Raw genomic sequence first — 8,252 nt, 5'->3', positions numbered from 1 at the left:
AAGACAGATCCAGAGAACCTAATGGCATCTTCTAGCTTCCAGGGACACTAAGCATGTGCTCTTGATGTATATTCATACATTCAGCTAAGCACTAATACATATAAAAAGTAAAAAAAAATTATAATTTATTTATCTGTGTTTATGAGTTATCTCCATGTTGTACGTCTTAAAATTTATAGCCCTGCCAGAGATCTCTATTTCTATATATGATGTGACATTTTTCCTAAAACCACTGTAAGGAAATATGAATTTTATGTATATCTTAGTTGGCATACAGTTTTGACATATGCGTATGTGGGTGTATATGTGTGTGTGTACACACACAATGATACAAGCTGCTTAGTCTTCAATGTTGCTTGTTTGTATATTTTCATGACTGACCATTTGTTGTTTAGAAAAAAAGCAAGTCAAGTGCTCTCCTGCTCTTCACATTTCCTACTTCTCTATAGCTATTTGCCAATATGTGAGGCCTGGTGGACTTTTCTCCTCTACCCTATATTATGTACACTTTTATTATTCTTGTTCAGCTCATGCTTAAGCAGTCTTATTGGTGAGTCATATGTATTTGCCTTCTATCATCTCTCAAAAACATAATTCCACTGAATACTGCCTAGCCCTCTAGCACCTTCAGATTTTCTGCAATGTTCTTTGAGTCTTAGATAGGGAGATATGTTGTAGATGTGTCCACTGAGACTGGGCTTTACAACTGTACATTTTTATTGAATGTGGTATTTTGTACTGATTTTTGGCTGTGAGAAAGAAGTTTCCTATTTAGAATTTAATACTAAATGTAGAATTAGAAAATTTAGTAATACATTAGTTTAATAAACTAGTATTTGTGGATTCTACTTCAAGGTCAATGGCTTCACTACCACCGCAACTAATGAGATGATTTCCCTTTTGTTTAATAGGTCTTAAATTTCATTAGAGAGCTTCTGGTTATCTCAAAGGTATGGGACACAACCCTTAATGTGATTGTGCTATGTCAGTCACTGTGATTCGTAGGCATCATAGCTGGTAGGACTCTTGATTTCATATCTCCTTTGGAAGTTTGCGTGGTACCTTCAGGTACCTTGAAAGTGGCTTTTTAGGGACAAGACTTTCAGGTCATTTCTAGTTCAGGGGCCTCAGAGCCAAGTGTTTGATGAAATTGTGTCTTCAGCAGTAAAGACTTACATTCCACCTCTGGGGGACAACCAAAGGTAAAAGAAACAGCCTGTAATGTGAAGGTAAACTCTTGTACAATCCTGACCAACAACTCAAATGCTGGATCCTCATGCTTTGTATTGAATTTCCTCATCAGATGATCTAGACAATGAGCGAGTATTGTCAGCACAAATGAGGAAATTTCACCAAGCTATACATGTATCTTTATAAGCTGACTGAAAATATAAAATGCTGCATAAATTTTCAGTTAATTGTTGTACAGGGTCATGCTAATCTTCTCTTTATTATTTAAATTTTATAATATTTGTTGACAAAACAGTTACAGATAACGAAGATATATTTTTAATTATTATAATTAATTATTTGGGAACTTTATGTACGCATTCAATGTATTTTGATGTATTTGAATTTGTATTTCAATGTATTTGTATTTATAATCCACTTCTCTAATTCTTACCAGGTCTACCTCTATTCTCCAGCCTATCCCAGCTCTAACTCTACCCTCCAACCATTGTAAATTATTTTACCCCATGTTTTAAAGATGAAGAAGCAATTTCTTTACCTAAGTGCTTATGATTATGAGAGTAAAAACTGAAGAGTGGTCTAATGGTTGTTGTTGTTTTGTTTTGTTTTGTTTTGAGAGGTGTCCTTATGAAGCCTAGGGACATTGGCACTCATTACATAGTCCATGTTGACTTAAATTTGACACTTTTCTACCTCTCACTCTCCAGTGTTTGGATCACAGCATGCATGTTCAATTCCTGTTTACCATTATTAATATAGAACAAGAAATAAAAAATCACATATAGAAGAGACATTTTTCAACAGATATTTGTAAACCAGTTGCCTAGGAAAAGGTTCAACTTTTTCATTTACAGGTAAATATTTGTTAAAAGGCTGTTTTCATTGAGGAACTACTCCTATCATGTATTTGATAAGTTTTCTGCTAATAGAAGTGCTAAGGGTATGAGTAAATTCATATCAAAAGTCAGACTTTGTGACATGATCTTTTCTTTGAGACCAACACTATTAGTATAGACAAAAACCAACTTCTTTACTTAGTAATCAAGTTCCTATTGACCATCTCCAAATGGCACTGCTGTAATTCATATACATCAAGAATGAATACACATTTTCTGTTGTCAAATATCTTATAAGAGACATTATAAAGTTTGAACATAAATATGCAGTTAATGATTATTTAAATTAAATACTACAGGAGAGGAAATGAAGGCCTTTAGCTACCTTGGGTGACATTGGAATAAAAACATTCTCCATAAAGCTCTGATAATTGTGAACATATTAAATAATTGCAAGCACAACAGGCACAGAGTCTCATTTCTTATAACTGATAAGCACAAGGACTCACTTAGGAAATATAAATACAGATAGAGTCTAACACCCAAAATAATATAAAGATAAATCACAATATATTATTTAATTTTTGTTATATGTGGTTAAATTATTTTTTACTCTAAAATTATATTTCAATTTATATTGTCTTTATATCATTGTTCCTTTGAGAAACTATAATACTGATAGAATTCAAAATACTATAGCCAATTCAAGTATTGAACAATAGCACCATATATTCTTTATTGCATTAAATAACATAGTGTAAGAAATATAAAATAACCTTGTGAATAATTGAAACTTGAACTTGAGGAAAGGTCTAAAAACTCCCAATTATTAAATGCCATAATATTTTTCTATCAGAATTTCAAAGGAACCACTGTGTCACAACCCCTACATAATAGTTGAAACAGTTTCATTTCTACACATCATTTCTGCAATGATAGAAACATCTACTTAGGAACAACTCTATTTACCAGATGCTTAGTGAAAGTTCATGACACTACTACTGGTGCTATGCTGTTCTTGCAGAAAGGAGCTCAACATGGCTGTCCTCTGAAAGACTCTACCAGCAGCTGACTGAGAAAAATACATATATTCACAGCCACTCATTGGACATAGGACAGGGAGCCCTACAGATGAGTAGGGGAAGGATTGAAGAAACTAAAGGGGATGGGGACCCCATAGAAAGACCAACATTGTAAACTAAGAGGAACCCATGGGAGGTCCCAAAGACTAAGCTACTGGTCAAAGAGCGTACACAGGCTGGTCTGAGGCTGCTGGCACATATTAGCAGAGGACTACTTTTTCTGGCATCAGGAGGAGAGGATGTGCCAAGTCCTATAGAGACTTGAGGGCCAAGGCTGGCAGGATGACTGGAGGACATCATTTCAAAAACAAAGGGGACGGGTGATAGAGAAAGAATTTTGAGAGGGTGGATGAAGGGCAAAATTTGAGATTTGAAAAAATAACTACTACTAATAATAATTTTTTAAAGAATTAAATAAAGAAATCAATAGGCTCTTTCCAAATTAATCTATTTAGATAAGTTTTAATAGAGAAACAAGAGCATTTGGTTATCTCTCAAAAGTACTTTCTGAATTTGTTTATTTTACTAGTGTGAATAAATGCCTCATGTAGGTGTTTCCCAGGCCATAGCAATAAAAAAATTAAAAGAATTAAAACAATATGGGAATGTGAAGACAGAAAGGAAATACCAAGAATTTAGAGATCCAAGGGATTATTATTATCATCATAGAAAGAGAGGCTCTGCCAGAGCCAGACCAATACAGATCCAAAGGTATACAGTCAAAATTTTGACTAAGCGCAGAGACCCCAATGGAGGAGTTAGGAGTTACAGCAAGGACTACAGGAGCTGAAGAGGTTTGCAAGCCCATTATGAAGAGCAACAGTATCAACCAAGCAGCCCTCCCCCCAAAGCTCCTGGGGACTAAACCACCAGCCAAAGAGTACACATGGAGTGACCCATAGCTCCAGCTGCATATGTAGCAGAGGAGGGTCTTATCTGGCATCACTGGGAGGGGATCCCCTTAGTCCTGTGGAGGCTTAATGACCCAGGATTGGGAGAACTCTAGGGCGCTGAGGCAGGAGTGGGTAGGCCTGTAGGAGAGCACCCTCATAGAGGCAGGGGAAGGCAGGAGGAGATAGGGGGTTTGTGGAGGAAAAACTGAGAAGGAGAATAACATTTGAAATGTAAATAAATAAAATAACCAATAAAATGAAGAAAAAAGAAAATATATTTGAGAATCTGTTCACTTTCTTCAATTATTAAGTTTAGAATCAATTTAAGTTAACTGATTAAGTTAGTAATAGTACACAACATGAAAGATGAATAAATTTGAGAATAAAATTTAGGAAAAGTACATAAAAGTAGTAAGCAAAATATTAATGATTATATTTACATAATACAAGCCAATCTTATTTTTGTTATGCCTGTCTATCCCTGTTTCTCTCTGTGTCTGTCTGTCTGTCTTTCCTTCTCTCTGCCTCTCTCATGCATACATTTAAGCAATATTATGCAGATAAAGAATGTCTTACTTATTTTAGGACTGCACCAAACATGTGGAGGTAACATCCATTGAAACAGCATATACTGATGTCTTAGTGAATTTTGAAATGTTTAAACACTTACAATGAGACAGTAACTCACATCAGCAGTTGACAGCTGGTTGGCAGTTTACACTTGGCAAGCGCACCTGACCCGTCATTCGTTTTCACAGCATCATACCTGCCACATTGAGAGTGGCCTTCTTTCGCTTTCACAGAAAATGTCTATTTTAAAGCCTTCTCCTTATGCAGATGTAAAATGACTGAGTTCTGAAAGGCCACATAACCAGTCTGGGATGACACCGTGCCAATAAAAATATCATGAATGCAACATTGAAAGGAGACATACCAGATCAGAATTTTTTTTCAAGATTTGTCAAGCACTGAGTAGACACTGAAAATCAGACACATGTTTAAAAATATGTGGTTTTCTCCCTTTTTTCCTAAAAAGCTATTCTTCTAACAATAAGCACAATAAAGAAAAACACACAGTTATATAAAAAGATATCTAGTTATGATATTTATCCAGCTATAATGTTAGACCTCCTGTATATTCTGGGAGCATCTAAGATAATCATGGATACTGAGAAGCTCCAGAGAATCTCTCTATTCTTGAAATGGAAAAGCTAAGAAAGCGACCTAGACAGTCTATGGCTCCAAGTGTAAGCTAGATTATGAAGGCTCTCATAACACCTAGCAACAAAAGGCTTAGAGACAAAAGCAAATGTCAGACATCCCTAGGGTCAAACTACAGAGAAAAGACCTGATCACTTCACAACACAGCACTCTCTAGAATAGACCTGATGCCACGGATGGCAGCTTGAGTAGTTGGAGCACTTAGCATGACTATAGGCACACACAAAAAAGTACAGCCTGCACTTCAGAAAAGTTGAACGATGTAGCAAGAATAAAGAAAGTATATGTCATATCAAAATCAATATTCTAAGTGAATTAAGTGACTTTTCAGCATTGATAAACTCCTGAAAATTATCCCTACAAATTATAACATGCCTGGCTATCATAAAGCTAGAAGTGGCTACAAATATGATTTCCATGTCTTCAGCAGGTAGACTAACACTCTAATTTGTAGTAAAAACACTTCAGTGGTTGTAAAGATTATTAGTTGAAAACTCATCAGGGTTTCTCTTTGTGATTTTTTAAAATAAAATTAAAACAAATTATTTGTTTAAGAAGCTATTGTTTGCAGAATGAGTTTCAGTCTCTAAATAACATTTAAGTCAAATAGGTAATTATATTTAAATTTGATAAACCAGGTAGTATTCACATTGTCATATGAAGTACCAACCTTATATTACTAATATTTTAATTTTAAAATAGTAAAAATATTCTTCATAAACATAGTAAGACATATTTTCTCAATGTTTACATCAGAAATCATTAGGATGCTGTGATGATTTGAATGTGATAACTTCTATATGCATTGGCAACTAAATGATTGGTCACTGTTTGGTCACAGTGCTTTGTAAAGCTTAGGGTATTATGGCCTTGATAAAGAAAGTGTGTCACTGAGGTGAGTTTTGAGGTTTCCAATTCCCCTACACTCCAACATTACTTTTTGTTTTCGTTTGCATTTCAGGATGTGAACAATTCCTGCTGCGGTGTACAGCGTTTGTATCCATGCTTCCCTGATCATATCCTTTGGGAACAGAGATCCCCAGATAAATCCTTCATTCTATACATTGCTCTCTGTTCATTGTGTTTTATCATAGCAATAGAAAAGTAGCGATTACAGAAGTGATATTATTTCACTGTGGGAAGAAGACAAAGACAGCATAGTGTTTCATAAACTAAATTATTAGCTTACAGTTCAATATTAAAAATCAAACTCACAGTGACTCTATCAATAAATAATTCATCACTACCAAAAAGTCATTTCATTAAAATTGAAATTGAGTATTATCAAAAGAACAATATCAAAAAGTATTTTCATTGTAAAGATTAAAAGCTAAGCTGAGAGAAGAGATAATTTAGTTTGTTTCAGCACACGCAAAACAGAAACAAAATTCAAAACAAAAAGCTACTCTTGTTTGAAAATAAAAGCCTGAGCAAAACTTCAAGTAGGCAATAAAAATTATACAAAACTCCTGCTAAATGTTATTAATGCTGGGAAAGTAGATTTAAGAAAAGCCAGGAGTTCTAAAACAGACCACAACATATTAGTTATTAAAAGATGAAGGGGAAAGCGAGATTAAAGACTTTCTAAACATTTGTTATTAGCAAAACATAAGATACAGACATCTCAAAACTATTTATCTCAGAGAAATTTTAGCATACACAACACTCTCGAGATCCACAATACTTCTTTTTGGGCTCACATGAACCTCTGCTGTTTTGTCTTTATCTTTTTCTTTCAGATAAAAGATGTACAAACACTGGGAGTATATGTTACACTTTAGTTACAAATATTGAAATCATAAATAACAGTGGGAAAACATGGCATACAATAATACACAAAAAGAATAATGCATAAGAGAGACAATACTAGAAAATTTAAACTAATACCAGAAATATTAATAGATATTTAAATGAATTTATTAAAATAATATTTAATAAATCACCTAGTAAACATCTAAGGTTCAGGATTTGAACAAATGTTTGGCACATTTTATTGGTGGAAAAATGTACAAGTATCTTAGGCTTAGTATCGAAAGGGAACTGGGCAAAGAATCTGTGAGAATTCTTTGTTACTTGAATGACCACTGATTCAAAAGCCTACTTAAAAAAAAGAATAAATGAGATCTCTCTCTGTCTCTCTCTCTCTCTCCATACACACATACACACATATGTGTGTATGTGGAGAGAGAGAGTTAGAGAGAGAAAGAGAGAGAAAGAGAGCAAGAAAGAGAGAGAAAGAGAGAGAGAATGAGAGGGGGCAATTTCTTATCTTCAGAAGAAATTATTTGGTTTCTTGTTACACATTCACTTATGAATTTTGAATGTCATCTGGATTATTAGTAAGAGAAACATTTTTATATTTCTGACTCTAGCTTATTTCACTTAACATTGTGATCATCAATTTCCTTCATATTATTGCAAAGACAAGATTTCATGGTTTACAGCTTCAGGATAATCCCTACACATTTTTACATATTCATCCAATGGTGGATATCTCTGATGATTCAGTAATTTGAATGTTGAGAATAATAGTATAATATGTGTGACTGTGCAGACTCTTCTGTTGTATTATGAATTCTGTTCTTCCAATTCATACTCAAATTTACCACTGTCAATCCTGATATCCAAAGTGACTGAATTCCTTTACATTTTCACCGACAGTATATGGATGTTCTTCACAGCATATCTAAACCACCATTTGTTGCTTATTTTCATGATGGCAGCCATTTGGAGCAAGGGGAAGTCAAGTATCAACATAATTTTCATTTTTCTTTCCCAGATTGCTAAAAATATTGTACGATTTTAACATATATGTTCACTTTCTTTTAACTGTATCTTGTTTGAAATTGCTCATTTGTTCACACATTGATTATTATTATTATTATTATTATTATTATTATTATTGTCATTATTATTGGTTTTTTGAGACAGGGTTTCTCTATGTAGCCCTGGCTGTCCTTGAACTCACTCTGTAGCCCAGGCTGGCCTTGAACTCAGAAATCCACCTGCCTCTGCCTCTCAAGTGCTGG

The 8,252-nt window shown here is 34.2% G+C and overlaps 1 non-coding gene across 1 annotated transcript; it reads right to left on the bottom strand.

Moving 5' to 3' along the window:
- Positions 1 to 1,384: 1,384 nt before the first annotated feature.
- On the bottom strand, positions 1,385 to 1,486 carry LOC117709660 (U6 spliceosomal RNA). Its single transcript, XR_004606908.1, has one exon. It is a non-coding gene; the product is annotated as a U6 spliceosomal RNA (small nuclear RNA).
- Positions 1,487 to 8,252: the final 6,766 nt, after the last annotated feature.

Source organism: Arvicanthis niloticus, chromosome 5 (assembly GCF_011762505.2).
Source record: "Arvicanthis niloticus isolate mArvNil1 chromosome 5, mArvNil1.pat.X, whole genome shotgun sequence".
In the NCBI taxonomy this organism is placed as follows: domain Eukaryota; kingdom Metazoa; phylum Chordata; class Mammalia; order Rodentia; family Muridae; genus Arvicanthis; species Arvicanthis niloticus.
The sequence above is the reverse complement of the archived record's forward strand: the minus strand, read 5'-3'. Positions and strand labels throughout refer to the sequence as shown.